Genomic DNA, 22,738 nt, shown 5'->3' with positions numbered 1-22,738 from the left:
AAATTTTTAAAAGTTTCAACAGACACAACAGAAAGTATATTATATTTTCAATTTTCATAGTTAATAAAATTTAACTATTATATATAATTTAAAATATAAAAAAGAAGTTAACACTGTGTAACATTTCACTCTTTGTGTATTATATTTAAAAGAATGGAAAAAAATACACGTTTAATTCCAAAACCAAATGAAAAAAAACAATTTCGACAAACTTGGTTTACAGCGTGTTAAATTTTAAAATTATTCTCCTGTATGTACCGAAACATAATTTTTCTCCTGTGATCCTTATACAATAGATTCATTTGCATGCATACGAAATTCACTTGTTAAATCTGAATTAATTAATTATCACATCTTTTACCCTTTATCCTCGTAAGAAAATCATTCAGTTTCAACGATGAGCTATCATAATAATATATATCACGAGAAATCTTTGAAAACTATAATATATAAACTTAAGAAACGACCGTACATCACCGCAATGTCGTGTGTTGTGTACACACGTTTGCCTTGAATCACATGTACAATGTGGATCCGATTACGTAAATGTACATATCTACCGGTATATACATACCTATCAATCTACAGATAGAGTGCATCTACATACACTCATCATTCCCTGAATCGTGTCTGTGCATGTGTGATATGGGTGTGTATTCGCGGATCCATTTCGGAGTGTTGCATGTAAATGCAATTATGCCATTGCAGATATATGTGCGTATATCTTTAATTTATATGCGTGTTATACAGTGGTGTGATAATCAATGTAGAGGAGAAAAGTAACTATACATGTACGCTTAATAGCAAGAGAAACGTAGAGGCTATATTTTTCGTTGTTGTTTTTTAATCGCATGAAAATTTATTATATAAACATACGTTTAATATGAATATTATACTTTTATATATATATAAAGATCAGAAAGGAAAATATATTCTCGATGTAGTTACTGTTGTTTTTTTTTTTTTTTTTTTTTTTTACAAACATTAAACAGATTAATTCGAAGCAAAAAAAATTTTAAAAACAGAAATAAATTTTCAATAAAAGTTTCGTGTGATATTATTAGAGATTTAAAAAAAAAAGAATTAAATTTGAATTTTTAATTATGGAAAATTATTTATTTAATAATCTTTGAATATTTAATATTCCTAACGCAATATTAAATAAATAATATTTATTATTTTAAATTGTAAAATTGTTCCTTTCGAATAATATAATTTTATTATATTATTGTGATTCTTATATTCTCGTGTTAATAATATTTAATTTTTAATATTGATTCTCGTACGTTTTTTAAATAATTGCGATTTATTATTTTTAAAGCAATTAGATTTAAATTTTATCTTTTTTAAAATACTTTCCAGAATAATTAGAATAAATTAATTTATAAAATATCTGAGATTTCTGAGATTTTTTGCATTTTTTTTTTTGCAACAATCCCATATTTTATTCATTGAATTTTTGCATTATATAAAAAAATACTCATTTGCCATTATTTTTAAAATGTTATTAATTCACGACTCAAAGTTCTCGAAAAGTTTTAAGATCCCGCAATCATAACTTTTTATCAAGATAAATTCGGATAGATACAAAAATCGATGACAGAAAATACAATGGACAAAGCTCGGCAAACCGCTATTTCGAAAGCGCTGCTATTGGCGAATGAATTATTCTCTTCAATATATTCTAACTGCAAAATTGTACGTGCGGGTCATGTACCCTCTCGTGTGTGTGAGTTTATGTATTTAGAATACAGAACCATTTTACTCTCAAATTTATGAATACATTTATTGTGTTCAATATATGTTTTTTATACTATTTTATGTACATCTATAATAGAATATACCTATATTCCCATTGAAAGTTTTACTATGCTAATTATCTTCTATAAAAAGCCTAATTCCCGATTCCAACGTAAAAAAAAGAGCTATTTTTATACAGAGAATTAATTTTTAAAATCACGTGAATTTTCTTTCCACATTTTTCTCGAAAAAAATATTATTATTTCGAACAATTTATTATCTTTTTCCTGTTCTAATATTATTTTCATTTCGAATTTAAATATTTGTATCATCATCTATTTAATGATGCTTTGTCTTTCTTATTTTATCGATATATCGTTAAGTTACGTTAGTCACGTTAAATGTTGCAAAACGAAAAAGTGTAAATTTTTTTAAATCCGAAGTTTAAATTGAGAAAGAAAAAAAGGAGAAGAATTCAAATCAAATATTACTATTAGAAAGTATTATTGTAATAAAAAAAATATTCCCAAACGATTACTTTCGATTACTTACCCCCCTCCCCTCTCTTTCTCTCCCTCTTTCTCTCTCTCTCTCTCTCTCGACAAAACATCAAGAGATACTACTATCCCATTTTAAATTAAAAAGGAAAGGAGAAAAAGATCGATGAAAAAAGAAGAGATCGAAACAAGTTTAAAAAAGCATACTCTCAGAAAAATAACATAAAACGGCTATTTACCAGATTCCACGTGAGGAATTTAAAAAAGAAAATAAGTGTCCATTTAAATGTTACTTGGAGCAATGAAACAGTTAGAACTTTCTCTTTTTTATAAAAAAAAATCACGTAACGCGTCTCTATTCGGTCAAATTGCGCAGCTCGGAACATCGTGTACTACTCAGCGGTAATCCACCCCTTCGACCACCCCTTGACCGTGGCCCTTCAACCCTGCGCACCGCGAACGAAAAACCGAAAAATATTTGACCAAGGTGAAACTGCACCCGGAAAACTCAGGACAACACAACCGATATTTTTTCCTTCCTCTCGCTTCTTCTCCACCCTTTTTCGTCACTTTTGTTTCCCTTTCGCTCTCGTTGCAACGAGGAAAGTAAACGTGGCAACGATTCGAAGATCCGAGATTTCTCAAACGATCGAATTTTACGAAATTAAGATCCACCTTATTGGAAATTAATATTAGAATGAAAATATGATACTTTCGAGATACTTTTGCTTTCATTTTTGAAACAGTACTTTTAATGAAAGACGAATCTTTGAATCTTTTTATTTTCAAATGTATGTCTCGAATCAAAAAATGGCCGACTCACTTGGTTGGCTCATGTATTGAATCATTGATATTAAATATCGCATATGAGTCGAAAACATGGATCAAATATAATCTGACTTCATTGAACGAGGATTAAAATAACGATGGTGATAGTTTTTATATGGAAGATTATTGTAAATTATGAATTAATATGCATATATTTAAATTTTAGACAAATGAATGAAATTTTATAATTTATCGAATAACTTAATTTGAAATATATTTGAATAATGATGCAGAAGTAATAATTGATAAGATTAAGTCTTGTTCTTGTTTCTTGTTCCATTATTGAATGAATATTCGATATTTTTAAAATCCATTTTATTATAAGTTTCCAAATCCTTGTATATAAATATGATGATATATCTTCACTAACAAATGAAAATATACAGCTTCTTCTATTTTTTAAACATTTATATTCATCTATATTTTCTATATTTTCATTAATTGATAAATAATTAAACAACGTACAAAGATATTCTTTATATTTTTATGTATTATTTTGTAAACTCTCAATTATATCGATGACTATAACTACTATTTCAATAACCAAGATGTATCGATCAAAAAGTATACGGATAATTGGATGTTCGATATCCGGATAATCGAGCTCGAGCCGTAATAGAATATTTGACTTCGACTTTGTGAATGTAGTGAAACAATATTTGAGCAAGAGTGCATTCGCTCGTATTTGAAAAAAAAAGAGAGAGAATAAGAGGGGGATGAAAACGAAAGGAATATTGAAATCCCGAAGATAAATACTAGTCTGCGTTTTTTAAATAAATTCGTGACCAGCAGCTCCATCGATTATTTCCTTTTTTTTTTTTTTTTTTTTTCATCCAATGAAACAGTTAGCTTTTAAGAATGAATCGAATTAATTGAGTTTGAATTCATTGATATGTTGATCTCTTTTATATTGATATAGAAATATTATAAAGATTGTTGAATTTAATAGAAATTATAATTATTATAAAATTGATATAAGGAAAATAAAATAAATTAAATTTTAAATTTTGAGATTGAAATAGAAAATACAAATATAATATGTATACGATTTAGATTTAAATACTATATCTAGTATTATATTTTATAATTCAATATAATTTTCTAATAATCATTCATTTTCATATACGATAATAGATATAACTAAATTTTTCAATCGATTATTAATTCTAATTTAACATTATTTTGTTTGAGATAAAATGTTTCTTTTATTTTTACAATTTATTCTTCTTCTATCTTCTTTTCAACAAACGTATAAAACGTCTTAGATCATATCCGCCCTTAGCTATACAAGATAATTTTTTACAAAAATGAAAAATTTCTCGAAACGTATAAAAATCAACCTTGTTCCTTTAAATAAAACATCCTGCGTATTTTTTAGTCTCTTATGCATTAACCGGTTCTCGAAACGAGTTCAAGAACCTGACTACAGGTGATCATAAGATCCAATAGTATAATAATCTGAAAGAATCATTACCTATTATCATTCCTTATAATAGGTTCTCAAACTTTCAACCTTCACCTCGTCGAACAGCTATACTTTCGAAATCATTTTACTTTACATACATAACCTTGAATAAAACTCTTTGATCCATGGATCATCGAACTCTCCTTGAAAGCTTGAATTCTCCTTGTCACCATATAGACTGAAAAATACATTATAATACATTTAAGGTAACCAGCTGGATTTCAAGGAGATCCCCTCAAGGTGCCACCTACAAATCAAGTTGCACCACGTGATTTTACATATACCTATTAATTTACAGCGATATATAATTTATAATTTAAATAATTTCTTTCTTGTTTTTCCATTTATTTTCATAAATTACCCACACCTTGTCCATTTCGTATTCATAAAATAAATAAGACATTCTCAACACAATATATTTAATTTTAACCTGAAAATTCCGAATTTTAACAAAAATTCACTTTCACATCGAAAAATGAAAAATACGTTGTCTGAAATTTTTTTCCTCCCCCCCTAAGGATTAATCCCCCTGCCCACATCGATCAAAATTTAAATAATAATAATCCGCGCAACTCGCGTAGGTTTTTTAGTTCGCGGCGATGTAATTTCAACGTTTGATAAAAAACGAGGTTGTTTATTTAAATTTTCGTTTTCGTTCGGGGTATACGGGACCGATTACCATTATCAACCGGGGCAGCGTTAAGCGCGCTCGTATCCTCCAGGATTCAGGTGATGCACGACCCGCGTCGCTTTTAAATATCGCGCGTTTAAATATTCCGAACGGTAAGATTTAAAAAGCTTATATATCACTGGCGCGCATTTTAACCGCATTCTGCATTAATTCTCGCCGTTTACCATTCGCATTTTACGCAATTACGCGCGTCCATAAAGTATCGCCCTTTTCAAAAATATAATATCGAAGGTGTAGTTATTCGTCCCCTTTATCGAAATTAAATATAATATAAAAATGGGACGATTTTTCAAATGAAATGTGTTGTCATCTTTCGAAAAGAATTGTTGAGAATTTTTGTCTCGAGAAAAATTGAATTGAAGAATAGTTTTAATAATCAATTTATCGGTTGATAATAGTTGTACATTATATAATAATCAATGTTGTTCAAGTAAATGATATCTATTCGAATCTTTATCAAAAGAAGGACAAAGAGAGAGAAAGAAAGAAAGATTTGATTAAAGAAACGAGAGAGAAAATTTCATTCCCTCCTCTTCGCAATGATATAAATTAATTAATCATTTTTCAGAACAACGTAAAAATTTATTAATGTTATAACAACATTTTTTTTAAAACTTCGTGTCCAAAAATTCCAATAAAAACACGATCGCAGCAACGCATAATCCCTTCGCGACCTAATTTTCCAGGGATCAAAATTGGGAAAAAAATTATTTCCCACGAATTACTAACGATATTTATATAATTTAGAAATTATAATGCACTTACTTAATTAATCAAAATAATTAAACCGTATTACATCGAACGCGACGAAGAGGTTCTCTCTTCAATTTTCACGCAATACCAATTAACTTTCCCAGATAGATCGCCACGCTCACTCGAAAATCGGCATTCGAGAGGGATACTCTCGATTACCAATAAAAACAGGAAGTTTTCAAAAAAAGGAAGGAAGAAGTAAAAAAAAAAAAAGATACTCTGTCCATCAGCCACGTCGCGTCCTTCGTCGACAAAGGCCAACCCCCGCGTTCCATCTTGAGATTCGCCCCGTGACGAGGGGGCGGTTGGTGCGAGGGAGACACCCGTGCGACGAGGGTGGAAAAACTCATATCCCCTAATGAAGTAAAACGGGACGTCGCCCCGTGCGTCTGTGCGCGCGCCCAGAGACAGAGAGGGGCGAGCACGGAGGGGGATGAAGCGAAACGGAACGGTGGGGGGAGAAGGGAAAGGAAGAGAAAAAAGGAGGGGGGAGGGGTGTCTCGCGAGTGGATACGACGAGACGGCCACGTCGAAAATGGTGTGTATAAAACAACGGGAGGAAGGACAGGACGGGCGAAGGAGGAGACGGTGTGGCGAACGCGGGAAAAGAAGGCGAGGTACACGTGCTTGAAAGAGAGACGCGATACACACTCGACGGTGACGAAGCACCCTTCATTCGGGAGAGAATCGAAGGAGAGGAAGGAAGATGGGAGGGAAGAACGAGAGGGAGAATATGGAGAACGAAGTTTGGGGAGGGTGGTGGAGATGATGGCACGGAAAGGAGAGCGAGATGGGGGTGGGTGTGTGCGTGTGTCGAAGATTTTCCCCTTTCTTCCTTGCTTCCTCCTTCCTCGTCGGCTTTCTTTTTAGAGATTTCGTGTCCTCTCGACCGGTCACGCGTGCGGACGAAAATTATTCGAGGAATCTCGATGATCTTTGGACGCTTTATACTCCGGTGCTGCTCGAGGAGGATGAAATTTGAAGGAAGAAGGAGAAATCTTTTAATAATAAAGATTTAGATAAGAAATTTTGTTTTCTGTGAATACAAAATATGGAGATTTAATGATTTTTAAAGAACAGGTTTTTGTAACACGTGACTGGATTTATTAATTATTCGTTATATTAATTAGGAAGTGGTAGTTTTTTAACATTAATGGAAACGATGATATAGAGCCAAGGTTGATCAGTAATTAATGCAAATTTTTATCCCATGTTTTTCATGAGCCAATTAATTATCTTCGGGTTTTTCTCGTGGATAACGTGGATAAGTATAGAAAGGAACGAAAATGTTGAAGAATCGTTTCATCAGAAACGGAGAGGAAAGATCTCGTGTAACAGAAAATAACAATTCCAAACGTGCACTGTCTTCTATAAATCATTGGACAATTAATACGTACAAATGAAAATTACGATGTTGGCGATAATTATTCATTTGTTCATCGCAAGAAAATTATATTAATCTCATTTTTAAAATTGACTTATACATTTAAACATTATCTTTGGAATCAGCTGGAAATAAGAACTCGAACTGATAACAGCCTCGAATTACAGCGTCAAATTAGAAAATTGGAGAAGTGGCACAGTTCTAATCCCTGGGAATGGATCGATGATCGCGGCTTCTCGGCTAAATTAACAAGAAACAACATAAGACAGCGTCCATTAACCGCGATCGATGGGACGAAAACGAGGCGGTGGATTAAAATTTATTCCTGGTAGCTGGCCGAAATTATTCCGGCATTACGTACCATAGAATTCTTCACTCCGGAACGTCGTCTGAAATCGTAAAACTGCACTCAATTAAAGGGTTAGATCGCTCGTCAAACGTTACTGCCCACTTGCTGCGAGATGTTCGTTCCGTCTGGCCGCGATAACGCTCGTCGCAATAAACCCGAGGCCATCCGGCACATAGCTAGAACGCGTACATAGAACGCGTCTATATGTATAATAAACCTGTATAATATGGTCTAGATATATGCCAGGTGTAACACGATTGTACGGTGGATGGATGCAGATACGCAGAGAGTTGATTATTGGTACTTGTGTATTAATCTTAGTTCTTGTCATCTTTCTAACGAGCGTATCTGTGTTATTCGTTGTACAAATTGTGTGTATATGCAAAATCTATGTGGAAATGTTGTTTAGGCAATCAAAAAATTTTCTCGAGAAGAGATGTGTATAATTGGAGCTGCGAATAATTGTTAAAATGTAGAAATAGACACGGATGGATTGGAATTATGTATTTAAAAAAAGGTCGGAAAATAAAAATTTTGATTCTCCATTGAATTCTCATTATTCTTTGTTGAGCCTGGATAATTATTTCGAAAATTAGAAATAGGGAAAGAAGTTTTTAACGAATCTAAATGTTTAGAAAGAAAAAAAATCTATTATAACAAGATAATTAAATATACGAGAAAAATTTAAAACTTTTGAAATTAATAATAAATATTTGCGAGTCACATTATGCCTTTATTTCGTGCAAAATCTATGGCCAGAAGACCACAAGCACGATAAAATATTCCAAACTATTAATCTTAAAATATCAGAAAATAATTATTGGGAAATATATATTTAGAAAATAGTGACAGAAATATCTAAGAAATGAATGCTTTGTTATTTTTTCCAAGTTTCAATCTACATAATAAAGCTACAGGAATATTCTATGCGATTAATAAAGTAATTTTGATTTATATAATTTTTATTATAAATAAATGGATAATATACATTTTATTAAATTCAAATCTCTCGTGAAACTTTATAACAAAAACACATAGAAATATTCGCTTAAATATACCCTAGACCCCTAGTTACTTGTACAAATTCGATTCATTTTTACTTTCGAATCGTTCCTCTCGTTACAATTGAAGTTTCACGATAACACCATAGGTCCATTTACAATTTCCACTAATCTCAAATCAGCATTTATTGCGGTTTATTGTACGCGTCTCGACGGTTATCGCGTCAGGGGGTGGAAAAAAGTGTGGCAGGTCATTTAAAGATAAAAAAGAGGGAAGCTTAAAATTTTTACCCAGCTCTGCCATCCGTGAAAAACCGTTTCCTCCGTAACGATTCTCTTAATTATATAATATGACACAAATGTTCCGAATAGGCTGATTTATTAACCACGCTTTAAATTTCTGGAAATTATATGACTAATTAAATATCACGATGGTTCAACTCTATTACGTGTTATTCTAAATTACACGAAGGTTAAATATAAGCGTTTAATTTCACTGAATGCTTGTTTTACGATGGTCATTTTACTTCTGAGCCTCGCGTTCAGACAAAATTCCTGTTTTATGAACTATTTCGCGATTCGATTTATCGTTGGTTGAATTTTTGACGAATGTATTTAATTAGAGCTTCGATTTAACGCCATATAATGATCGTACTTTTCTCTTTTTTTTTTGGCGAGCAATATATTCTATTCAACTCTGGCTCTTAACAATTTTGCCGAAGGAAATATAATAGATCGAGTCGTTCGTACCTCTGGTAAAAAATATTCTTAAAATTCATTATTTTACAAGGAAAAAATAGCTGAAACATAGGAAATTTTCTAAAAAAAATCCATCAATTAATAAATTTATTACGATTCTTTTAAGATGGATAATTTTTTTTAATTAAAAAAGAAATTCTCTCTCCCTCCTTTTACATTTTATCAATTAGATACTAATAATAAAAGTGTCCTTCTCTCGCAATATCACCGTCAATCCTTATTCATTTACATTACCGATCAAAAATTTGATCTCGTTAACGAACTCCATAAAATCCAAGAAAATTTAAAAAATATCAAATTACAAAATTTCATTATTTCAAAATGTTCTCTCGTCGAAAATCTATCGAAAAATAATTCATATTGCTATTATATCTAACTAAACTAATTTCAAACCGATTAAAGTAAAATTAGAATAGCGATTCAAGTATAGTGAGTAGAAAGAAAAATATATATATCCATTATTTATTTATTATTACAATCTCAAATTTCACCGTATCAATTATAATTAATAGACTTACCTTTTTCAAGCATCGTTGCACCACAACGATTTTAAATCACATATCGTGTACGGTGGATTTCGTCGCAAAATTCAGTGGAAAAAAGAAAAAAAAAGAAGAAAAAAGAGAAATATTCAATAAAGTACGGTACACGTTGGAAACGTGACAACGGTGTTACACTTGCGCGAACCGATCGAGAAAGAGCGTGAACCGAATCCATCGAACGGTCTAATAAACGACGTTGTTCATCGATCATCCTCGACGTGGTGCAAAACGGATTTGCAAGGATAAAAAGTGGACGCGTGGCGACTATCGGGCGGAAAAACGAGCGGATCGCGTGGCTGTCCCGAATTTTCCCCTGAAAAGAGACACGTCGAAGTGACAGGTGCCACGAAACACCATCAAGGTCGACCATGACCCTCTCGAGGCGTTTACTTTCGCCCATCGATCGTCACGGGAGTTTCGTGTTTTCAGGACATTGACCGTATAGATAAATGCCCTGAAAAGAGAAATAAGGGGATGAAACGAGCGAGCAGGATTACAGTTAGGGAAATGATCAACGTCGTAGACATTTTTCCATCAAAAGAAGAGATGAAATGAGATGAAATGTTCTCGTTGTCGGAAGAGAAGAAAAATTTTGTCGAAAGTTTGTTAATCGTTGTTCACAGTCGATCAATTTCAAAGAACACTTTGGTAGACAGAAATATTCTTCAAATATTATTGATTGTGTGATTTATGTACTATCATTATTTGAAATTGTTATACATTTGTACAATATTTGTATAATTTGGAAAAAATACTTGCACACGTATAAAAGAATATTTGTCAACCTTTTAAAAAATATTGGCACACATAAGTATATAAATATATATATATACATATATATACTTTAAATTTTCTTTAATGTAAGTACGATTGCGAAAGAGACAAAGATACATACATTATTTTTCTCTACTGAAAAATAATTACATACTTTCTATACCCATTCTTTCTTACCGAACTAAAAAAAAAAAAAATTTAAACACGGATTTAAGCACTAAAAATTTAACCTTTGGTATTACCAAACGTGTAAAGATAATAAAAATATCTCTCTAAATTCATATAAAGAGGAAACTAATCTGGGTGTTTACATGAAAAAACATTAAATTAGACAAATAAATATCCCATTCGAAATTCTGCAATTTTCATTGAAATTTTTAATTCATAAACGTTTTAAATGTTTCACACGGTTTTATAACCTTTTATAAACAGCGATAGCGAATTCAACGCGATACGTATCTTCTAAAAAAAAGGCCGGGAAAATGATGGCGATGGTAAGAAAAATTAAAACTCGCAAAACTCGTTGAAAAATCAGGGGAAGATTAACAGGGGTGGAAAGTCGGTCGGTAATCGCGGCGGTAATTGAAATAAAGCTTCTGTTATCTGGACGACGCGAAACGTTCTCGATGCGTTATTAATGCGCGACGTTTGCGTTGCGCTCACGCGGTTTCCACCCGCATTATTTATCACCTGGAATATTAATTTTCGGCGGGCGCCGGTGCATCCCGACCGATTAATCGATAACGTTCAATAATAGTAACTGGCTAAGTTTCCTTTAGTCCGTTGTGTTTCTTTTAAAAAAATAAATTTCTTTGTTTTAAATTTTTTTAGTAATGAGAAAAATTTCTATTTTTTTTTTGTTCGTTCTTTTTTTTTTTCTTTTTTTTTTTAATTTTTTAAATACTCTCAAAAATTTGTAATAGAATTCATTTGTGATGTTCTCTGAAAAAAAGTATTTATTATCTATTATTTATTCTTTACATAATACAGGATACTTTTAACCTAAGAACACTATTTTTTAATATTCTTAAATTACCTTCATTTAAAGGATTATTTAATAATGATTAATCAAAATTAATTTCCTCCAACTGTATTTTCTGATATGCCACTTCATATATATACTTAAATAAAACGAATCAAAATCGAAAGAAATAAAATTAAAGACAAGACAATAATAACGCGAAGGATTAATTACAAATTGAAATAGATTTTAAGGGTATTATTAAAAATTATAACGAACGAAATAATAAATAAAAGATAAACTATCATAATGTTCAAGAGTTGCATTTTAATTATATTTCGATGGAAATTCTTTCTCGCTCAAATTATTATACGAAAAATTATTCCTTCACATCGCTCCACGAACAGTTTATCCACAAATTTGGAAAATTTCAAACGAATATCCACGGTTCTTTCGCGAATGATTCCAAAATCGAATGATACCAATCCAGTTTGGCGAAACTAGGAATATTGGTGGAAAAAAACCGGCCGATACGAAATTCGAGGCGGAAGAAGAAAAGGCGGATTTTCAGCGAGCGCGTTCGGCTCGACTCGCTGCTCGCTCCATTCATCAGACATTTTCGATGCGATATTAAGCCGATAGCAAATGTTTGCGTAACGTGGCGCGTGCGCCGACGTGATTCCTCGCGACGTAATTTATCCATAGTCCGCGGAATAATTTCGGCCGCGACGGCTGAATTATGAAATTACCAACCCCGGGGGTGGTTGCGCGAGCAACCATTGTCGTCTCGCGCAGATTTCGCGCGATCGTGAGTGAAAAAGAGAAAAGGAGAAAAATGAATAAACGGAAAATTTGTCCCTGCGAAAGAAAAAAAAAAAAAAGGATAATCGAAAAAATACTCGACTGAATCGAAAGTAAAGATTGTTGAGGATTTTGAAATCCTTAACCGATGAATCGTTGTAAATGGGGATAAAAATAAAGAAGTAGAAAGGTCCTTCTTTTTTTTTTTTTTTTTGGAAGGGGCTTGGATGTTGGGTTTCGTTGTTTTGACAAGGGATTAAAGGGAAGGAATGGATCGTGTTGTATGGAAAGAACCGTAGAGAAATGATGGTTAAGAAAAATGAAAATTTTGATTGTTGAATGTAATTAATTCATTAAGCTTTTCATTATTACATACGGAAATCAAAAAGTTATATCCACTTTTTATAATTATATAATTTCTATTTCTATTGTAAAATTAATATAACGATAATATGAATTACGTTTTCTAATTTTTTTTTAGAAATATGCAACGAAAATTATATTTGCAACATATAACGCAAAAACTTAAATTGAGATCATATGCAAAAAAAATTTATTTCTATTATAATAATTTAGATTTTATGGATAAAATAATTTGGTTAATGAATTAGAAAAATCAAGAAGGAAACAAACGTTTGAAAAATTTATGTTTCTCTTAATAAAAACTAAAGGAAGATAAGAAACTTTATTTCGTAACAATTCCAAAGGATGCATCCCTCGCGAGACAGCTAGAAAAAAGAAAAGAATTCACGGACTTTCCATCACTTGTCAGACGTAAGAACTTTTTAAAAATCTACTATCTTTCTGCAAGAGTTTCGAGAAAAGAGAGAAAAAAATTAGCAAACATTCGTCAGTCTGATAACCAGTCTGAAAAATGAAAGAATTTCTTCCAAAAAAAGAGAAACGAAATTATTCGGTACTCAATGATACTTTAAAAATAAGAAAACTCTTAGAAATCTATGCAAACTAACGCTAAAATTTAATTGACAATTTATAAAAAAATAAGACCAATCTCTCTTTCTTTTTTACTCTAGATTCATCAGGGTTGCTATATAAATTAACATCTCGATCGATTTCACTCTCATTCGAAATTCCAACGCACTTAATATACACATCTTTCGATTTTGTGATCGCTCGAAATGCGACTGGAAGATGCAAAGGGTTGAGCTCAACCTCATTTCCGGTGGCTGATACGAACCGGTCACGAGATACATTGTTAAATTTGAATGATATATTAGCAGCAAAAATGAATGACATGGATTTGATAATTTAATAAAAGAAATATTTTATGGACTGTAGAAATGTTTAATTTGTGCATTTTTTTTTTTTTTCGTGGATAAATGAAATCTTTATGAACGTTATGATGTATACAATATTTAATTTCCTATGTAAAATTTTATTTTTGATAACTGGAGGAGCGTTGTTGTAGAAATTTTTGATATTTTTCGCATTTTGTGAACAAGATAAATTGATGATGTAATGCGCTATGATAAATAAAATTAATTTCTACGAGCGTTGTAACATATAACACTCAATTTTGTAACGTAGAATTTTATTTTTAATATACGTATAATAATTTTAGATTCAATAATGTAAATCTAAAAACATTAATTTAATATTAATTTTCATATTACATATTAATTTTTATTAAAAATTATTAATCTCTTGGATATCTTCTATATAACCTATTACAAACAAATTAAACAAATATTGGATAAAAACTTACATACACTTGACAATTAAAATAAATATTAATTAACGATAAAATCCTGATTAAACGTCCAAAAACAAACACTTTCAATTGCTCAAATTTTCAAAGTAATTTCATCCAAATGCAATTAATAATTATCACGTAACAAATACACTATTAAATGCAAGAACTTTCTCTCGTGAACCAATTAAAAAAAAAAAAAAAAAAAAAAGAACCCACGTTTCTCTCTCGCTTTAATCGCTGCACCGCAACCACCCCTAAAAACAAGACCGAAATCGAATGAAAAAGTGAAAGCACCCTTTCTCACCTTGGCCCTCCGCTCGAAGAACAGAAGAGGGCCACGGTTACGTTGGAGGGAGAGAGCCGGCATCTGAATAAATCCTCCTACCCCTGAGCACGGTTACATTGTCCGCGCCACGGCCATTATGCCCGCGGAGGGGGGGAGGTAAATGGCAGTTAGTTTTAAAGCGGCGACATCGAACCGGGGTGGCACGCGTGTTTGACGAATTACACGGGTGGACGAGAACGAAAGTAAAGCTCTCCTCTCTCTCAGCTGTCGCCGCCGGCCTAATCCGTTCGATGGCCTGAATTTTTTTCACCACCGCGACGCCCCATTTCTCTTCCGGTTGGAAGAGCTTCCTTCTTGCGCTCGGCCGCGTCGCGGAATTTTACCTGAGCTTCGAAGAGAGGGAGGGAGGAGATCGTGGCCGATAATTTAGTTATCGACGATCCTTTCTTTTATTCTCTCTTTCCTTGAAATTTTGTTTTCAAGCGGAGAATTATATTTGATTAAATAAATGTGCTTGAGAAATCTTCTATACGTTATAAATTGTATTTATGGATAATATATTAATTGTAGTGTAATATTTTATTAATCCAGTTTATATAAGTTGTTTCATATAAATTTTCACAAATTTAGAATGAAGTAAGAACTGCGAGAAACCAAAAATACATCTAAAAAATAATATAACTTTTATACACGTTGTTATTCAAACATATATGTAATAAAAAATAAAATAAAAATAATTATTTGAAAAATTATCTATTTTGATAATATCCAATCCTCCCATAAATATTTACCATATAACAAAAATTAAAATTTACAATTTTTTTATTAATGATTTATCGTATTATTATTATGGTTAAATAAATAAGTATAATCGCGATAAATGAAAAATTCGAATAAAAATTAATTGAAAAATATATGTTTTAATAGTAGTTCTTCAAAAAACAATCTTTAGGATATTATAATAGAATTGCATAAACAGCAGCAAGCAACGGATGATCTTCGCTTAAAGCCGATATTATACACAGAACAATAATTTAGTCACCAAGCTTCCACGTTTTGTCGAGAACGTTGTATACGGTGAAACAACGCGGTATGCTCGTTCGATGGGGAGGCGATTTTCGAGGACACGAGAGCCAGCAACGGTACCAGCAATGGGTTGCCAGCAATCCTCCGCATCGTCCCGTGTTGGAACAGATTCATTATGTTCGTGACTGGTCCAGCTATGTTGTCCAGTTCGAAAACAACTATTGCATTCCCACCCAATCCTATCTACCTCCTCTCTTTCTCTCTCTCTCTCTCTCTCTAAATCTTTCTCTGACTGGCAACTGACATTTCTAAACATATAGCTAGATATACGTGCTGATAAATGGTTACAGATCAAGACGAATGTGCAAGAAATGATGTTTTTCGAAATTATTTTTTAGAAATAGTGATATAAAAAATGGAAAGAAAGGCGGTTTGTTTATTGATTTAAGCAAGTGATTAATTAGGGATAGGATAGTTTATATATATATATATATTGAAATTTTTCATGATTGAAAAAAAATTCTGTGAAGATTAAAATGTTAGTTAAGAAGTGAAAATTGTGACATCAATTTATTATTAAAATTATAAGTTAATAAAATATTTGTTGAAAATTAATAACATTAATTTACAGTCCTGATAATAATTTTTCTTTCATCTCTTAATAATTTAGTTTAAAGTATCAGTTGAAATTGCAAATTGAATTTCTATTTGTTTCGTTTAAAAATCACACGTTTCGTTTTAAAAAAATCCAAAATTACATCGCGAACGTCGTAAACTATAATTTCCTTTCAAAATTCAATTTGACATTTTATTTTCTTTACCTTTACGAATGAAATATTTCTCCGTTGAAAAAAAAAAAAATTCTCCTTCCAGAACAAATTTATATTCCTCAAACACGAAGTAGTTCAAGATTCAAGTTCAAGGAAAGCGTATCGATTGTTATACGTACGAGGTCATTCCCGGTGATTTTACACAATCGGCTCCGTTTCATAGTACAAGTGCATCGTAGACAATTACACCCAAATGCAACCATTCATCTTACCCGCCCATGTGACCCACGCTAAATAAACACGTGTCACCGCCGCGTAATTCATTCTACCCCAGTAAACTGGATCCTGAAAACATGACCCGACAATCCACGTGGATCAAAGTTTCGCGCGACTTCCGCACGAAAAATTACGAGCCATACAGGAAACCTCGTGTCTGCTCTATCTTTATGAGATTAATTACACGTTGACTTTTAATCGAATGTTGAAATTATAACAAAAGAATTATGAATGTAAATTCTTTAACTTATTTATAAGTAAATTTATTTATTAACTAAAAAGCGTTCAAATATTCGATTAATATGGAAACTTCAATTTTGTAAAAATATAAAAAAGTAGGAGAAGAAATTAAAAATTTCCTCGGTAATGTTCAATTAGAAGAAATCATGTCATTAAAATCTCTTTTTGGTTTCATCTCGTAATCTCAATCCTTGCTGCGAAGTGTGTTCGTACTGTTTAAGACATTGGAGAAATATGAACGGACATATTTTTTTCCCGCCACCTATATTTTTCCTGGAAACTCGTATTAAATTTTTTTCTGAGAATCGTATACTATGTTTTTCTAGGAATTTGAAGTTTGGAATAGTTCAGTGAGATGAGTTGTAACTTAATATACACTGTTATTTTTATAATATACACTTAATAATTACTACTTTTGGCGTATATTTCATTGTTAATTATAAAAATAATGTAAAATATCATAAATTAATATTATTTATTATGATTAAATAATACTAATAATTATTAGTAAATATGAAACTTGATATTTGTTTTAATTTGTAAAACTGTAATTTTAGTTTACCAGTAAAGTGAGGAAAGAGTTGAAATGAAGTAATTAGAATAATAAATAGATAAGTATCATAACTTATCAATCACAAATATTTTAATTAAAGTACAAGACATGGGTTTCAATTATAACTAATAACATAAATACCCATAATATACTATAAATTTGAAGAGACATGTACGATACAATTACGTTACAAATCAGATTCAAGATAACAGTATACAATTAAATTTGTTCCTTAACATGTTTATATGTCGACAGTTAATATCTATTAACTAAAATTATATAACATTACGTCTCAATGTTTCGTACTTTTCCGATAATGAGAAAATACTTTGTCGTTAACACATTAATTTTCCAACTAGTTACTAGTTACTCACTGAAAGTTTTTATGAACGAGATCAATATTTATTAAAATAAAATACCATTAAATATCACTCTAAAATTATAAACTTATATAACAAATACAAAATATTAATAAATCTATGTATATCAATAATTATCGTTGAAAAAAACCTTTTAATTAGTTGAAATCCCTTAATTTAGCCTCGAAATTTTTAAAAGAGAAAAAATACTGAGAAAATGTAACACAAACTAAGAATTGAAACTGAAAAACTATTATTATTTATCTTTAATAACTATATTTATTATAACTTTCACACTTATAAAACAAATTAAAATATCACGCGAAGTCAAAACCGATTAAATTTTCTCTCAAAGTATCAACATCCTTCACGCATAGAGAAAAAAAAAGGAAAAAAAAAAAAAAAAGAATCTCATCGTTTCAAACAAAAATCCATCGAATTGAAATCACCATCTCCATTACCCGGTTAATTATTCAACTTCAAACGCGGGCGTGGATTCGAAACGAGAGAGAGAGAGAGAGAGAGAGAGAGAAAAGAAAAAAAGAAAGAAAGAAAGAAAAAAATTCCCGTCGTCGACTGATTAAATACGGTGAACGACATTGAACGAAAGCGATAGTATCGCGCTCCCTTTTATCCCGCGGCAGATTTTTATCGAAGCGCCCCTGGGTCATGCCCGCCCCCATCGAAATCGGACGGTTCCGCGCGGATGCGTCGCAAATTTTTTCCGTTTATGGATTACATTCGTTTTGACAGGACCACGAGGGACATCGGCGGAATCGTTGATCGAACGGACGTCCCCCGGCGAGACATGGACGTGTACCACGAGAAAATGACGGGAGGGCATTGTACAGCGAGATCGACGACGAGGAACAGAGACGGCCGCTCGAACGAGGTGTCCCTTCTGTGTCTACCTGGCGTGGACACGCGTATCGTTAACACTTGGAACGTGGCAATGGTATCGCGTGCGTTTGGTTTTTCGATGTGGAGGATGATATTTCATTTTCGAGAATAAGTAATGAAAATTATTTATTTCAAATGTCGATCTTTTTTTCAGAATTAAAAGTTAGAAATATAGAATGCAACAGGTAAGGAATAGAAATAGCAGAGAGATAAATATAACATAAAATTTCATACGTAAAAATTTTTCTTTTTTCGCTGAAAGGAACCTCTTACCTCCAATTATATTCTCCTGATGACAAACTCGATTGGAATTTCTGGAAAATTTTCACATCTTCTGTTCGATTATATTTCCCTGATACAAAATTTGGAGAAAAATTTTTTGTATTTTCTTATATTTTTTCCAATATGAAATCAAATTTTTGATAGATTTTTCTTTTACATGCTTATCTTTTAATTCTATTATATTATCATTTTTTTCGTAATTTTCTTAATTCTAAGGATATGTTATGTCTGTTTCGAAACTTTTATCAAATATTCTTTTGCAAAAATAAATATTTTTCTTACGACTAATCTTTAATTGTACAATATCGTTTTACGAAAGAACATTTTTTCATTTTTCCTTTCTGAAAAAGATATTGATTGATATTTCTTTTACGAACGATTACGAATCGATAAATCTATTTAAAAGGAGAGGAAAAAGTAACAAAAAGTGAATCTTGAAAAACAAATATTTGCAATTTTCAAAGTCTCTAATTACGTCCCCAAAAAATTCCGATTTTTCATTTGAAAAATCTCCGTATAATACGAATTTTCGTTTGATCCTTTACAGATTTAGCGGCGCAGAGCTAGCAAAACTTTGAAATGGAACCGAAACCGAGTCCTGTTAAACGAGATACAACATGGAACGTAATGTACACAAAACATATGTATACCTACGTGTACAGTTCCGTTTGTGTGTAGTGGGGTACCTGCGTACATGCTTCCATTTTTCCGATAATGCGAGATTTCGCCAATTACGCGGACCCGGTTGTGCACATAATTGGTCTCATGTCAAAAACGTGGATTATTTTTGAAGAATTAATGCGACAGTACGCCGCTGGGATAAACGCGTGGAGCTCGAGCAACAAAGTCGGTTACCGTAACGAGTTATAATTAACGAGGTGATTCTTTTAACTTGCTGCGCGTAATAGGTTGAATTAAAATAAAAAAGAACGGGTCTGCGGGCAATTAGTCGTTCTCGTATTGTGTTTCGATCGATTCTAACCGTATTATCATTAACGTGGCTCGATTTTCTTTTTTTTTTTTTTTTTTTTTCGTTTTTTCTTTTTTCTCCACTTTTTTATTCCGCTATTCTCCTATATTTAAATGGGACAAACTCGAAACTTGTATTATTAATACAACGAGTTATACATTTTTCACTACGTTTTTTAAACATTAGTATTGCTCGCTAAATATTTTATTTTTAATTTTAATTACTAGAATTGGAGAAGAATAATCGATTTGTTAAGAACAAAAAGAACGCATTGGCCTATTAAATTTATTACACGCACAATTTTCCTCTTCTCGATCTCCGATTATTCATTCCAAAGCTCCAACTTCCTAATAACATCCACCTAAGACGAAACGTTTCGATTTATTCTTTTCCAAACGACCAAAAATTTCACACATCCCCTCTCCCCCCAAACAACGCCTCGAAATCGAAACGAAATCGCGCGGGGAAAAATGGCCGCCCCGCAGAAATTAGATCTAGGGGCTAGAAAATGCAGCGCGTCGCTAATTAATCTCGTTTTCATCGACAATGCTCGGTCGTCGCATCCACCTCCATCCCTCGGCCCATGTATCCGGCAGCGTTTTACATTTTTGGAAGCGCGCGGCGCGGCAATAATTACGCGCGGGATCTATTTAAAGGTTGGGCCGCGCCCGATATCGGGGATGGCGGCCGACTGTCCGTGCGTACAGTTTATGCGAGCGCCACATCGATGTGGAAATTGAACAATTCCCGTTACCGCAAGGCACACAGCGCATTATTTATCCCGGATAATAATGAATTGGTTCGTCAACGAGAATACCTGCTTTCCACCACTGGCTTCCATTTACGCGTTCTATCGCGTGCACCCTCCCTCTCTTTCCATTCACCCTCTTTCCGGCCATCCCTCCGCATCCACCCTCCCTATCTCTGCCCCCCAACCCTCGCGACAATTCGTCCCGCCCCACTCTGTGTCTGCGATTGTCAGTGTTTACCGCGTACATATTATCGCGATGACGTTGCGGCGTTATGGCGATCCGCGGAGGGAAAAATCGTGGAAACTTGCGTTTCTGTTTGCGTCTGGACGAACGATCTCGATTTCCCGGCGAATTACGATTATTTGCGGGGAGGCGAATGCGTGGACGAACGAGTGCGTAAGTATTCGGTGAAAGGAGGAGGAGGGGAGGGTGGACTTTGAGGGTTGGTCGATCGAGGGTTGAAGTATCGAGTTTATCAATTTACGCGCGGGAAAAATTTGAAATATATCGAGAGAAATATTTGTGAGTCGAAGTCGTAGTTGAGTTTCATCGGAAGAAAAATTTAATCGATCTATCCTTCCTTCCTCCTATCTCTAAAACGCACGCATGTGATTTATTTTCATTCAAAATAAATCACAGGTAAAAAGTCTTCTTGTGGATAAATTTTTTATTATTCAAATTATTGTGTCGTTATATGAGCGATTTATATACCGTTCTATAATCATGGAATAAAACGCAATAATTTTCGAAGCTATCCACATCTTCCCAAAATATCCATATTTTCACCGAGATCATCGCGCTCGACAATCTCAATCCAACGTTGCTCAATTACTCAAAAACAAATTCCAATTCGCGTCTAATGGAAAAAAAAAAAAAAAAAAGAAAAGAGTATGGATAGCTTTGTGCTATCTTATTAAGAGGGAGCGTATAGGCGGAAGTTGAGCAGGTGAGGGGGGGAAGGAGAGGGAGATGTACGACGGGGAAACAAAAGCAGGACCAATAAACGTCAGAAATGGAACGTCAAAGAGAGGAGTTGCGGCTGCGGGAAGATGCGAGAGGATCTGTAAGCGGCAGGCCACGTCGCTTGGATTCGATGCATAAGAACGAGACAGGGAAAGAGAGGATTATAATATAAATGAAGGCACCTTACCTTCGTTTCTACCTGCTCCGTCAGCCAGTTCAACGAGGTTGAACCCCTCTATCGTGGGGCAGGGGCGGGAGGGGCGCGATCAAGGGGAGGGAGGAGGGAAGTAGAACGAGAGGGGGAGGGTGCGATCGGCCAAGAGTCGCAGACAAGAAGAGTGTGGAGGAGCAAGAGAGAAATGAACGAACGAGTAATAAAGAAGGGGTGAGTGTCGGACGGGGAGGAGCAAAGAAAATAAAGCCCCGTGCACGCTGGTGGAAAGAGCTTGGAAGAGATGGCATGAAGCGGGATATCTGCTCGAGTGATTAAGCATTTTCTGGTGGACACTTATGCTCTGGTTCGAAAACAGGAAAAATAAGTTCTTAGATAGATGGAAATAAATATTCTTTTTTTCTTGTAGTGATACAGAAAAGAAGGTTTTTTTTTTTTTAAATAGCAATTAATTTGAAATGAATATTTAATCGAAATACGAAGAAATAGTATTTTAAATAAGCAATTTAGAATTTTAAAATTATACATATACGTGTAAAAAAATATATTTTCAATGTTTCAAGGAATAAGAAGAGAATAAAAATAGAACGTTAATCGCGTTTGAAGATTGTATCGTGTTTCAATTAAATGAAAAATAAATATTTATAAAAAGTAAATAGTATTTTTTAATAATATTGATATTGATTATTTCATAATGTGAATATTAATTTTTTAAATTTTTATTTGCCATTTAACATTTGAATTAATATAATGTTAAATATTTGAATGAATAAATGTTTCCTGAAATAATTTCTTAAATAATTTTTAATTAAATATATGCTCGCGCATGCAATTATATCAAATTGTTATGTTACTTCCAAATGAAATATATCAAAGCTTGTCAAGTTTGTACGACACGAAAATGGTTAAATTCGATTGATAAAGTTTCAT

General features: G+C 32.8%; 1 long non-coding RNA gene across 10 annotated transcripts in view; it reads left to right on the top strand.

Moving 5' to 3' along the window:
* LOC116414172 (uncharacterized) overlaps positions 1-22,464 on the top strand; it is a 152,360-nt gene extending 129,896 nt beyond the window's left edge. For 6 of the 10 annotated variants that reach the window (XR_015294624.1, XR_015294623.1, XR_015294622.1 and 3 more), the window contains one exon: positions 18,523-21,423. This is a non-coding gene — a long non-coding RNA (uncharacterized LOC116414172). Of the gene's footprint in view, positions 1-18,522 lie in introns of all 10 variants that reach the window. The other 4 variants (XR_015294629.1, XR_015294621.1, XR_015294625.1 and 1 more) reach the window with 3 other exon arrangements.
* Positions 22,465-22,738: the final 274 nt, after the last annotated feature.

This window comes from Apis florea, unplaced genomic scaffold (assembly GCF_048593485.1).
Source record: "Apis florea isolate Af1SG1 unplaced genomic scaffold, ASM4859348v1 contig_3798_pilon, whole genome shotgun sequence".
Classification (NCBI taxonomy): domain Eukaryota; kingdom Metazoa; phylum Arthropoda; class Insecta; order Hymenoptera; family Apidae; genus Apis; species Apis florea.
Note: the sequence above shows the minus strand (reverse complement) of the source record. Positions and strands in the feature narration are given on the sequence as shown.